General features: G+C 45.7%; 1 protein-coding gene across 4 annotated transcripts in view; it reads right to left on the bottom strand.

Moving 5' to 3' along the window:
* Positions 1–14,036, bottom strand: part of auts2a (activator of transcription and developmental regulator AUTS2 a) — a gene marked incomplete at its 5' end in the record, with an annotated part of 301,972 nt that overhangs the window by 194,496 nt on the left and 93,440 nt on the right. The window lies entirely within an intron of this gene.

Raw genomic sequence — 14,036 nt, 5'->3', positions numbered from 1 at the left:
CCGACCGACCAACCAACCAAGCGAGTGAGATATATAGCTGCTGGTCGCAGCTAAAAGTCTAAATAAATACTACATGTCTTGTTAAAGGGGAACTCCAAATATTTTACACATCAAAGTCTGTTTGCAGGTGTACAGCTGCATACGTTAAAACAAGTTGAATGAAGCCTTTTGTTGCTCCAGATGGGCCCGTGTGATCTATCTATCCGATCATCCTACATTTCATCTTAATAAAGGGGAAAAATATGGCAGGTGTGTTACTTCCATCTCTTGCGCACCATCATCTGGTGTTTCCTGTTCTTTCCTGGAAGGAACAGGAAACACCACCCCGAAGCGACCAAACGAAACGCACCACTACCTTGAATAATAGTGGTGCAGATTCCTCTGGGTTTGAACATTGTTGGAACATTTGGGATCGTGCAGGAACACAACACAACGAAATATAGAACAGAGGTCCAGTCCTTTTTATGGATTTTAAAGCAAATGTTAAAAACATTGAGGAATATATCAAACAGCTTTTTAAACATGCATTTCTACATTGGCGAGCTGACTTTGGCTGATACAGTGAATTAACCTTGGCCACATGGTGCGGCCAGCTTCGCTTCTGGCAAAGACATCACTGAGCACACACACTCCAAACTAAATGTTAAATACTCCACATCCTGATGGTAGACCTGGAGAAAACAGAGTTTTAAGCTCATTACATCATATCCCAGAGAAACACTGTCGTTCTGTGTTGTCTGCCTGTTGTTCTACTTTCCTGAAGAACACCTGCATAAAGGGATCCAGCGCTCGCTTCAACCTCTCCTCTTAGAACAGACTTGGCAGAGGTAACTGTGCTTGTAGCCCCGGGCAGGACTGGGAGTCAGTTTAAAGATTCCCCATATAACTCTGATTAAAAATACACAATGGATCTTTTTAACTTTCAAAGCTAATAATTGATGAACACAAAGGCCCTCTTGAATTTTCCATGTGAAAGAGGAGCTGACATTGGAAAGGTTCACCGAGTCTGAGCTCGTAGCCCTTCCTCCACGTCTTTCTACTCTCCATCTCCTTGTAGCTGCGGGCTAATTGCAGCAATTTTAGATGATTGTTATTAAAAACAGGCGAGCGGCGGCGCTTTGCGAGCCCAATCCCCTCGAGGAGAGGCCCCCGTCACACCGGGAGCGCCTGTGCATCCTAATGACTGCAAGAGAGCGGGGGCGCCTTTGTTTTCTGCGAAGCCGCGAAGGAGGGCGAAGGGATGCGCACACACAGCAACACACTCCAGCGCTCTTCAGGATGAATAAACCTGAAGAGAACAACAACAACAGCGCCGGCGCTGCAGTGTGCACGCCTGAGCGGCTATTCAAGGAGGAACCCGGACAATCACGTCACACAAAACAGAAACAAATGAAGCAGCTCACAGAGACACAAAAGCAGCATGTTTTATTTACAGCTAAAGAATGTACTGCGCTTCACCATCGCCGAGGGAGGATGCTTAAATTCCTGTCTCCGTTTCATCGGTACAGTGATCTTTCATCATGAAAAACACTGAAAGTGTTCCTTAAAGCAAACACCATCTTCCCACAACATTTGCAGAACACAGACGTATCAAACACCTGAAATCATATTGTTTGCTGCTGCTCTGTCACTGATGGGGTTGAGTTATGTTACTTATCTTTCAGGATTAGTGTGATAAAAGTGTATCCAAATGAATTTAATGGCTTTGCTTATGGCTCTGTTCATTTTGTATCAAGCTTTTCTGCCCACGAATAACACTGACAACACACACACACACACACACACACACACACAGAAAGCTACCAGTGTGAGTCTGCAGTAAGTACAACAGATTTAACAGTGTGATTAATTAAATTGTAACTAAATCAATTCTAATTACCCAGCAGCGTTGGTTCTGATGCAAGGCAGCGGGCAGTACAATGACCAACCACACCAGCAGTTATCTGATACAATTACAACGCGCAAATTACAACACCCGGCAATCAGCACAGAAAATAATGAGGGTTAAACGAGAGCGGCCGGGGCCAGCCGGTGATCGATATCAGGACTATCTGCTGAGTTTGGACTTATGACAATGGAGGCAGGAGTGGAGGAACGAGGAAATACATAAACAAAACAGATGAGAGGGCAGCTTCGGGGCAGAGAGTTGACTTCGTGAGCTGCAGTTTGTGGAAATACAAGCAGTACAGGTCTGAGTCAGTGATCAATCAATCACCGAGGTGAATGGGCCAACCGGGAGCTGTGCTTTGACTTGATCTATCAGCTCCCCTACTAGCAAGACAACTAAAAAAATGACTTGTTTTAAGCTGGACAGACAGAGAGGCTTTACTCTTTCCACCATCATAGTGTCCCCATCCTGTCACTGACGTCTTTCAGCCTCTCTTTTTGCACACAGCTGAGGGTTGTGACTTACCAGTGACTCCACATCTTCACAGGAATGAACACATGTGACGACGGCAGCATTATGAGCGAGAACTTTAATAAAGCGGGAACCTAAATGTTTCCCGTGCTCCTACAGTACACATATCTGGTTACAGCTTCTCGTAGACGCTGAGGCATGTCAGCCTCCGTCAGACAGTCAGAACCCTCAGCGGCCGGTGTGAAGGCACAGGGAATGCTGTCTGTTGCAGCAGAGGCGCCTGGTAGAGAGTGGATTCTACAGCATGGCTGAATGCAAATCAGCTCACACACAGACAAGCACACACACAGTAAAAAAAACACAGGACCTATGGGCAGAGGGTCCTCCACAACACTGTAGCCCCCTCCCTGACCATGCATAATGCATGAGACCATGTAAATACGTTATTCCGCGCATGCATTAATGATCACGGAGAAACTCGCAGTCTAAGCACAAGGGCAATTAATAAAAGATGGCGCACAGATAAAGGCCCATCCCTCCCCCATCTCCTAAACCTCCATCCAGTCTCCCCCACCGCTTGATCCGCTGAGACACATTTCATGCCAATTCTTAACCTTGTTTTATTTCTGTGCTGCTTGGGGGTGTGGTGCAGCTGGAGCGGAGCTGAATAATGAATGGAGGCTATCAGAGCGCCTGACTACTGTAGAAAAGGTCTTCTCCACAGAAGATACGGCGAGGACACACACACACACACACACCTTACTGAATGCTCCAGGGAGGAAATGAGGGGTTAACTGGTCTCTGGGAGGCTGTGAAATGAGGGCTTCATAGCCTGGAGATGGTGCATAAAACATCAACTCCGGAGACGCAGACACAAACACGTTTATCTCGCAAAGCGCACTTTTTAGGGAACGAGTCCTGCATCGGCACTGTAAGGCTGACGGGATTGCAAACTATAATGGGAAATCAAAACCAGCATCTTCTCACATGGGCAGACCGACTTCCTCCCCATATTTATGTATGCTGTTAGGCAGCGACCTCTACAGGCCGCAGTGACTATGAAGAGCGAGCAAAGGAGGAAAGTAGGTGACGTAGTCTAAAGAGTGACAAAGTCCGCATGAGGCAGGAGGTCGGGGCGGATCAAACCCCTGTTCAGAGAAGTGACGTCTATACGGAAGTGTGTTAAACCTGCATTCTCTCTCCTGACCAGCAGGGGGCGACTCCTCTGGTTTAAAAAGAAGTCAGACTGTATAGAAGTCTATGAGAAAATGACTTCTCACTTGATTTATTACCTCAGGAAACATCGTAAACATGAGTTCATGGTCTCCATATGGAAACCAAAAGTTTCACAATGCGCGCGTGTGGTCGGATTTGTGGGTCATTGACAAATAACCAATTCTGTCGTTTAGGTATGAGGACGTGTTGCACATGGGATGTGATGCGTTTGCAACTGAGACAAAAACTCCAGTCTGCGTTTCTCCAGTTAAAACTTCCATTACACCATCCAAATGCAATGTCACATGTCATTAGGTTTTGACCTAAAAGGTGTCATATTTCCATCTTCACTTGATGGACCGATTTTAAAACCAAGATGATTAAATTCCAGGCAACTTGGGAAAGAAAGCCACCATGTGAATCCGCTCCAGGGATCTACTGAGGATTGTGTTGGTGGTAGTTGTGTCCATTCGTGGGGAAGAATAGCAGAAAGCAGCAGGTGTGTATCTGTTCTCACAATCTTTCAGGTAGATTAGAGTGAAGGTAATCAAGTTTAGCATCAACAGATCCAACAACTATCATATGTTTGTGCATAAATTATGACCATTAAAATACAGAATAAACCAAAATGTAGCAGTTATTTTGTGACTAATCATGCTCTTTCAGGATGGTGGATGGAGGGTGAAAATGTTTCATGGATGTGCCCACTCGTTTTGCAAGATCATCAAACTGGCTGACACAAGTTCAACTCTTTCCTTTAAGAACAAATTATAGTGTTTTCGGTTTTTCTGCGGGTCAAAATGATTCCAGGGCCGGATTCTAATCATTGTCTCCCTCCTGTAAACATATGTAACAGCCCCAACTCTGACTTCATCTCACCGTATCTCCTTCACTAGTGACTCCTAGCATCCAGCCTCATGGCATGGACGGATGCACCTCAAGTCGCAGTGACGATAAAGTACTGGCATCTGCACTTACTGGAACGCCGTTGTTCAACAGCCCCGGCCTATATGTCAAACTCGATTTCCAACCGCATGTACAGAAGAGAACCAGGAGGCGGCGGAGAGACAGAGAGGCAGATGGTTGGGGATGTTGAAAGCTCTGCCTCGTCTATTCTTTGTTCCACAGAGGACGAGCTGGCCGGGCTGACAGCTTGTCAATCTAACCGACCGAAGGGACGAGATGTGGAGATGACAGCACCCTCTCTCTCTGTCATTCCATCACTTGTGTGCAACCACAAGCTGACCTTTCACCACCACCATGCTTCCCCTGTCTGTCAAGCACAAAAACAGGCGAGACGAGGGAAAAGAAAGACCCCCCCCCCCCCCTTTTCTATGTGCTGATCTCAAGTGACAGTAATCACTGTTTATTAGCTCACTTTGCGCTCAGGTCATGTCCAAGAGCAGCAGCCACATATTAGAGTGATTAGACAATTAGGGCCATTACAGTATTACAGTGGCCGATGTCACACGTTACAGTGTGGATAGAGAGAGTAGACCCCCCCCCCCCCTTGCTTTCCCTCCATTACAGACTTTTCAACAGCTCTAAGCTGGCAGAAAATGGGCAGAATGATTGCAGCTTGTGTGCACCCCTGCCCTATTTAGAAATGGACGGCACAAAGTGGAATAGACTGTGCTAAGTAGAGAGAGAAGACCTGGTGTAAGGCGGCTTACGCTGCAACACTAATTAACACATGGCCCGTGCTCATTTCCTAAAAATGTACTTAACACAACTCACACTGCTTCGTTTATCGGAGCAAATGAGCGCAGAGATGTGTATCCACTTAAGCTGCAGTAGGTCAATTACTACAGCTAAATAATTCACAGAATGTAATATTTAGGTCCCACAAAAACCCTATTTTCCAAAAAAAACCTTCTACACTGAGTAAAGGCAATTATAATTAGTATAATTAAAGCATAAAATGTATTAATTATTACATGATAATTCCAGTAGAGCTAGTTTAATTGTGTGTGTGCCGACATGAGAGATTGTCTGTTCCTGTTGCGCGCTACAGAAATGCAAATTAACAAATTAAGCAGCGAGGGAGCAGACTGAAGAATCTCTACAGTAACACGCCAGGGAAAAGTAGCAGAGGAAGAGCAGTGAGGTGACAGTCACTCTGCTGGAGGAGGAGAAAGAAGGCGAGAGGAGAGGGACAGGAAGGCAAGAAGTTTAGTGAAGAAATTAGGGGAGTGAGGAGGAGAGGAGAGTAAGAAGTTTAAAGGTGAGGAGATGAGAGGAGTGAGGAGGAGACGAGAGGAGGGGGAGGACAAGAAGATTAGAGGAGATGAGATGAGAGGAGTGAGGAGGAGAGGAAAGCCAGCATCTGGACACTGCGAGACATCACAGCATGGTCAAAGTCTTCTCCTGCAGGAGGGCTGAAAGGGAGGGAAATCTGTTTCCTGCCATCTTCCATCTTGTCAGTCTTTGTTCAGACATCTTGCATCTCCTCCACCAGCTGTTTGCTGCCTGTGCTGACAGATGGCTGCTTCTCTTTGATACGCACTCTCCCCTGGCCTGCTCTGCCTCACACTTCGTCCCCCCCCTCCCCCTAACTGGGTAAAACTTTTAGGGAAAAAGCCAACTTGGGGTATGGACCACGGTGGATTACGCTGAACGCAGAGAAAGCTAGTTGGTCACACTGACGGTGTATAATACACAGACTTTTCCCCGACGTCCTGATGGAAAATAATGATCTAGACGTTTTGCATTTGAATGCAAGAGCGTCCACTTGTGTGTATGCAGATCTGTTCCGCAGAGCTGGCCGAGTTAGAAAGAGTTTAAGCCAAGCCTCACTCAGAGGGAGGCTGCAGGAGAAGGCATAGGATTGTTCCTCCGGACCACGCCAGCGTAGACTGGTATTGCCAGACAGTTACACAACTTTACATTCAGACAAAAAGCAATTGTTGGGCTTTGCTCTCCAGCAGTCTGTAAGCATGTGATCCACCCTTCCACAAATCTGTGACATTCCCATAGCTCACATTGCCAGGCTGCCTCTGTGTGTGTGTGTCTCTGTGTGAAGTGACCCTCCACTGCATGTGAGCGTGCACACTGGATAACAGAGGGCTCTTTCAGCCAGGGCACCAGGGTCTGCCCATGCGGCTCAGGCAGCCCAGCTATGGGAACCATCCCCGTGCCCGGTCAACCAGCAGGCTGAAACCAGAGCTGCTCAGGAGCGGGCAGCAGACGGCAGGCAGGATCCGGCATTCCACTGGGAATTTAACTGGGGCTAATGAGCTCTGGGAGGGCTCCTTCTGGGGAGAAAATGAGGCACACACACACCTTTACTCAGTGCCGCCGCGAGTGAGGACACGTCTCTGCTTTCAAGCGTAGCAGAAGTTTCCAAAGATTTTCATGTCACGCATAATCAACAAAATGGTTTTAGGAACCTGAAAGCAATACTTTCACCATTTTTTTTTTGCTCTCTTGCGGAGGAAGAGAAGAGGAGCTCAACACCACTCTCATACCTGGTCATCAAACATAATGCTACAGCCAGCAGCTGGTTAGCTTAGCTTAGCACAAAGACTGAACGCAGGGGGAAACAAAACCCACTTACCAGCACCATTCAATGTCCCTATTTAACACGGTTTACTTTGTTTAATCCATACAGAAAGAAATACGTCTGCGATGGCAAATTAAAAAAGAAGATCGAGAGCAGTATCAATGTTCCCTCTTAGTGAGGAGCTCTCTCTATAAACTTGTGTTCTGGTTGATTTGACCACACCTGACTTCACTAGTGGTAACAACAAATGCTTTTTAATAATACAAGGTAGGCAAATTGAATATTGTCTGGGAAGTGCAGACTCAACCTTTAAACTATACGATGGAGCGATAGTCACAATGTCCAATACATAAATCTATTATGTTTTGCCACCGTCCCAAAAATCATCTCAACGCTCTGTAGTCCGTTCAAACCATCTAAATGTCTAAATGTTATCCTTTTCTTATAGTCATTTATATTGTTTTTTTCATAAAATAATTCAAATAAGGAAATAAAAGATTGTATTTTCATTGATTAAAACCAATCTTGTCATTAGTGGTTGTAATGATGTATTATTAGAGGTTTTATGTTGCTGTGAAAACATCTCCTTCAAACATCTGGATTCATTCAAGTTTCTCACCAACACTACATTTTACAAGATTACATGTGAACACATCATGACAACCTTATAATTTACCTTCGCCCAATACTCATGTTGACTGAACAGAGCCTGAACGCATCATCATGTAAGTGAACGTAACAGTCGTTCCTTGTCCATTAGCCACTTTACTGGCTCTCATTCTGTCAATTTAAACACGTTTGGATGTTTACAATGTAACGTTACCAGAGATCAGCGACTAGAAAAACATTAATGATGTCCTGATCGCATATTATACTGAATATTGGAGGATAAACTATATTTCACACTGTGATGGTTGACGTTAAACTGTGTAATTGATGTTCACATGTGAGCCGAACCGTGCGGCACCACTAGTCTACATACACATACAGTATACTGTATATATAGTGGCAGGGTTATGGACACACACGTCCTGTTTTCTTTCTTTTAGCTTGTGTACAAGAGATGGAGATAAAAGGAGACAGGCAAAATGCATACAGCCTGTGTGGGTGAAAGTTGTCTTTCCAGTTGGCTAGGCATCCAGTCATACGCTCCATCCATCTGTCAGGCCCGTCCCTAGTGGCTCCACTGAGGGCTCGCTCCCTCTACCACTCGCTCTCTCTCTCTGGCCTGCAATTGTTCAGTGATCCAGACTCTGGTCAGCCGCCCCCTCTCTCCGTTCTGTCTTCCACTGAGGAGGCTGGAGACAGAGACACAGAGGCAGGCACTGCCTTGTTACAGCCCACTCACTGTGTTTACATCCAGCAAATTAACAAACATGGCAGGGGGATATGAGATCCGGCCTGGGGCCTGAACCCAGCAGCAACTGCACCCGTGAAGACTTCAGACCTCACGGGTACTAGCAAGGCTACAAACAAACGTATCATAGAGGGCAGCTACGATTATTTTATTTCGCATAATTTCTTTAATGATGCATTATAAAAATAAATAAAAACTAAATTCATTATTTTCTGTCTGACGATCTCTCCTTTGAATCCACCAATCACATCTCTGGGCTCAGAGATACTTGGAATATAAGATGGGCAAAATGACAATCCTGCCTCCTCATCTGTGGAAGTATTTCAGTTGTACCGTCCACTCGTCCACTTCGAGGCTCAGCATAAACAAGCACACAGGACGCCCCGCAAAACCACTTAGCTCTTCATGAACAAACACATCTAACAGAGTGAAAATGTGACTAGTCAAGCTACTTTACTCCCTCTAAGCTTCTGTTGTCTCCGCTGTGGCGGAGGCTTTTGTGTGACAGATGTTTACAGGGGATGGGCGATGTTTCCTCACTGCGCGCTGCCTGGGAAAACATCTGGAGTTTGCAGGGATTTACCAGTAATCCCTTCGGCAAGCTGTGGAGCTCTCTCCTAGAATTTCAATGTGTCTGGAATGTAGGCAAGCCTTTCTGGATTGAAAGAAGAAAAAAAACTGACAGGGCCCGCTTTGCGACAAGCATTGCCGGGGTTAACAGTTCCGTAAGCCTCTTACCGCTGCAGCTCTTTAAGCATAAATAAATTAAACTGGCTTGGCTAAAATGGCTCCAATAAACTCGTATTAAAGTCTAGCCTGGATGGATGGGCAGAGGGATAAAACTTTCATGCAGATCAAACGGAAAAGGACAGAAAGAAAACAGCTTTTGCCATTGCAGCAGTTACACAAGAGGAACCCTCCGAAGCAGCGAACACAGTTAGACCCAAGCTACAAACCAGGAAGCAATCGTCTCCCAGCAGCAGGATTGGGTTCTTCAAGCACTTCCCCGAGCACAACGATCCACAGGAACGTACGGCCGTGGTTTCAACCTTCTCCCTGAGTTTATGTTTGAAACAGGCGATACCACCCAAGAGAGGTTTCCACACCATGTGTCTCTCATATAACACACTGTGGCATCTCCAGAGACGGCAATGAGAACCCACACCCCACTCTCTGGGTTTCACAGTCATTATGGTCATTACAGTCATTACAGTCGCCCTCCACTGTCCAACAAACCAGGCCTGGCACACAGGCTCAGTAAATACAGCCAGTCAATCAACAACATGTGGGAACACAGAGAGTTTGGACTGTCTCATCCAACAGCAGGGCTCCAGGATGAGACAAAACGCTTTCATACGCAGGAGGAGGAGGCTGGTGCGTTGTATTTGCAACATTATTATACATGTAAATATTAGGTTATTGTCATTGATGGCGTAAATCGTAAGCTGCATTTTAATGTTGTAACTGGGTGCAATAGAGCTTATTGTATTCATTCTTTCATACTGCTGGGTGGTTTCATTTACTGCATAACAATTTGTTGAATTTCATTTACTCAATACACATAATTGTCGTGAAGTAAAACATAATATTAGAAAGTAGCGTACAAAATGCAGTACTTGAGTAAATGCATTTATAGTTTTTTTTAAATGACTGATTAGCACCATGCTGTATCCTAATTAGGGCACACCCAAATGATGTGCTGGTGTGACCAACTTTGGAAAAGTTAGTCTGGAGCCTTGAACAGGCCTTAAAAATACAGGACCTGGGATTTAGCCAATTGTGAGTAAATTAGACAATGTTTTATACATCACAAAATGTTCCTCAAGGGGCTTTACAATCTCTCCAGCATCCTTATGCTTGGGCTACAGTATGAAATAAAGCTGTAACAATGAATAACAAAGGGCTCAACAACAAGGATTGCCGCACGTCTGGCTGTTCAATCTAGCAACAAAAGAATAAAATCCTTTTTCTTCAGCTGATGGTGGAAGCAGCTGAGGAGTGGGCCATCTCGCTTCCTTCCGTAGAGGGGCAAGTAGCCCGGACCAGGCAACTGAAACACATTTGTTTTTGCATTCCAATGTAAATTGAATGAATTGTAAATGATTCAGTTGAGTCTTCGTAAAGTTAGGATACTGAGTGCAAGAACAGAAAGCGACACTGAGCAGCTGTAGTTCAGCGGCGGAGAATGATGTCATCAACTAAGCTGGTAAGGCATATCAATCTGCCAACGTTAAGAAAGCCAGTTTGTTTGAAGGTTTGAATGTAATAGCAGGAGTCTTGTGTGTTATTTTGTGGAACACATGGTTTGAAATTCGATCCAAAATAAATACAACTTGCAGATAAATATTGTGCCGTGTGTACAGTATAAGCCCCGATCAACTACTGAACACGTCAATGTACTGCATGTCTATAGCAGAACAAGCTTTTCATCAGTATACTGTACACACACACACACACACACACTCAAGACAAACAACAGAAGTAGGCCACAGAAAGTCTCACCCACTGCCAAATGTAAGCTCTGCAACAAATCCTCCCTAAAGCCAGCTCCAGCTTCGTATGCGTGACCATGTGGTTCTCTTTAGGGCGGATCTGTAACTACCAGTTAGTGACCAGTGGGAAGGAAGTACATTTTAAAGGTACTGTACACGGTTATAAGGGAAATATTGCTTTTTGTCATTCTACATGGATTTGACTGGTATAGTTATTAGTTACTTATCACATTAAGATTACAGAAAAACAACCCTTTCCTTTATAGACAAGCAAATACGTTGATAATTGTCGTATCTGTCAAGTCGGAAAAATGGTGACATTGAACATTTCAGTGAAATTCACTGAAAGTATTTCACTTGTTTAATTGCAATACAGTATCTGCTGTATTGCATGTTCTATGGTCATGTTTAGGCAGTAGCAGCACTTGGTTATAGTCTTATAAAGTACAATGCAGGGCTAAAGGTTAAACCTTTCTGGCCTGTGCGCTGTTACAAAATAAGCCGTGTGTAGTGGTGGCACCTTGTCCCGTTTCAGATATCTGAGTTGTTAGCAGCTCAACTAAACCCATTAATCCACCAAACGTTTCACATGGTTTCATATAAAAATAGTTCTTCTTTCCTTCCATTCAAATAATCTTCTCAACACCCCTCAGATGTATTTGGGGACCCACCAGAGGGGCCTGACCCTTAGTTTGGGGAACCACAAAACTAAACTACCTACAGCAGCAACAGATCTAATTATGTCATATGAAATGAAATATCAGTCACTGTCAATGTTTTTGAGCTTATGACACACCAATGGTGAAATAAGGATGTTACCCACATATTATATTAGTACAATGACAATGTTTCCTCGCTGTACATTATTAAAGACATCAGTTAAGTACCCGAACATGTAAATGTTTCTCTCCAAAAGCAGCCATCTGGCCATGGGTGAGGCCAGAGTTAACAGACCAATCACAGTGTGTGTTAAAGTGAATTAATCCAGTGTGAGTCAGGTTGCTGTTCGCCCACTGGGGGGTCCTGGCACTGGTTTAGAGGACAAAGAGCTGCGAGCAGACACACGGAGGAGGACTTCAGTGTTGTATTCCACCTGGAATGTAATCCAGCTTCTAGCTCCCTCTCACTTCAGGACATGAGCCCACACACAGGGGTGGCAATTACCCTTTCCTCAGACTTCAACGACCCTGGTCTTGACCCAGAAGCCACCGTGCTCCGTGCCCTTCTCACCCTTTCTCTATAGAGAGCGAGGCAGGTGGTGGGTTGGTTGGGGGGGGGGGGGTCAAATGAAAGACTCACTCAGTCAAAAATGGCAACACTTGTTTAAGGTCACTTCCTATTGGCATGCTGCTGAAAGGGTGCCTGTCAATCATGCATAATCACACAGAGGCTGGCTGCTCCTGAGGCGAGACAGCTGGGAGCAGGAAAAGCCGACGGCTCTCCTCCTCCTCCTCCTCCTCCTCCTCCTCCTCCTCCTCCTCCTCCTCCTCCTCCTCCTCCTCCTCCTCCTCCTCCTCCTCCTCCTCCTCCTCCTCCTCCTCCTCCTCCTCCTCCTCCTCCTCCTCCTCCTCCTCCTCCTCCTCCTCCTCCTCCTCCTCCTCCTCCTCCTCCTCCTCCTCCTCCTCCTCCTCCTCCTCCTCCTCCTCCTGCCCAGACCTCCATAAGCCCCGACATACACATCCTGTTCCAGGTCAGGCCAGCTAGTAATGAGGATCAGTGTAGCCAGACGCACAGCACCAGCTGACCAAGCTGCTGAATTCTTCATACTTTAGAAGTAAAAATACTGTCTGGAGCCTCTGCTATCGATTCAGTGGAAATTTAGAGACATTTCTGATTCAACGAGGCTTGTAACAAATCAGCTCAAGTGTTACATCTTCATCTCTTCTCCTTTACGTAACATAATTGTTAAAATAAAGACCAACCAGCCATATTGTCTCGGCTCTTTCCGTTTCAACTCCCTCCATTGCCCTCCTCCTATTTTTGGGGGGAGGAACTGTGATGTGGAAACTTGTGACCCGCGTAACCTTGACAAGGGTAATGGGATGAGCAGCGAGAGGAAGGGCAACTTTCTTCCACTGCTACACCAGACACTGCCAGCGGACACCCGTGCTGTTGTCATGGCTGCTTCAACTAGTCTCCATTGTTGTGTTCTTGCCAAGTTTTACAGCAACAGTTCTTTTTGATCCGACGCCTTTTGCTTTGCTGGCTTCAATGCTGACCAGCACTCCAGCAATGGTTCCAATCAGCTCTAATCACGTCACTTAGCAGGTTTAGTAGAAAGCAATAATACTTCCTGAACAAACAAAGTTGAGTGTTTTTCCGCACTTATATTTAAAGTCAACTGCTCTTTTCTTTGTTGGAAACCATCCGTTCTTAATATTCAGTATTGGAAACCATCCGTTCTTAATATTCAGTATATTTGTGTTCATAGTTTAGATGTTGGCTTTTTCTTGGACACATGGTGGTGGAACACTCTCTGTGAAGGGGAATCGATGCCGTTACAATAGACCTGGTTCTAAAAGATGAATAGAGCGGCCATCTTCTCACTTCTCCACCTCTAAGACTGCTAAAGTACAAAATGGCAGGCCAGATGGAAACGGAGCACTTCGGGCACCGACAGATGCTCCCATGAGGCCACTTGGCACATTCTCAGGCCAGTCCGACATATGCGCGCTGCTTCTAGATTGCTTTATAGCGCCACGTGTTCAAACTAAACCGTGAGACGTTAACAGAGTAAACAGAGCTCTGCTTCTCAGCGTTTTATGTAATGCGATAGCTTTATTGATCCGACAGCGCAGACACCTGATGCTGAGTGGAGAACTCGATCAGCATAAAGGGGTCACCACCAAGACCGTCGCCCTGACACAAAGAGAGACGAGGCACGAACGGGAGCCGCCGGCCGGCCGACTGACCCGCCGGTCACTGATTGACTGACTGCAGGTAAAAGTAACACGAGCCGCTTTCATTTGCACATCTGCGACCGTTTGGGGAAAGTGCTGGCTGTTGACCCGAAGCTTGGCTTTCACAGAGTAATGGCATCCACACACAGCGGAGACGCCACCAACTGCATAAAACACCTTCAGAGCTGCATCTCAAGACAAGCTCATGCCC

This window comes from Melanostigma gelatinosum (assembly GCF_949748355.1).
Source record: "Melanostigma gelatinosum genome assembly, chromosome: 14".
NCBI lineage: Eukaryota > Metazoa > Chordata > Actinopteri > Perciformes > Zoarcidae > Melanostigma > Melanostigma gelatinosum.
The sequence above is the reverse complement of the archived record's forward strand: the minus strand, read 5'-3'. Positions and strand labels throughout refer to the sequence as shown.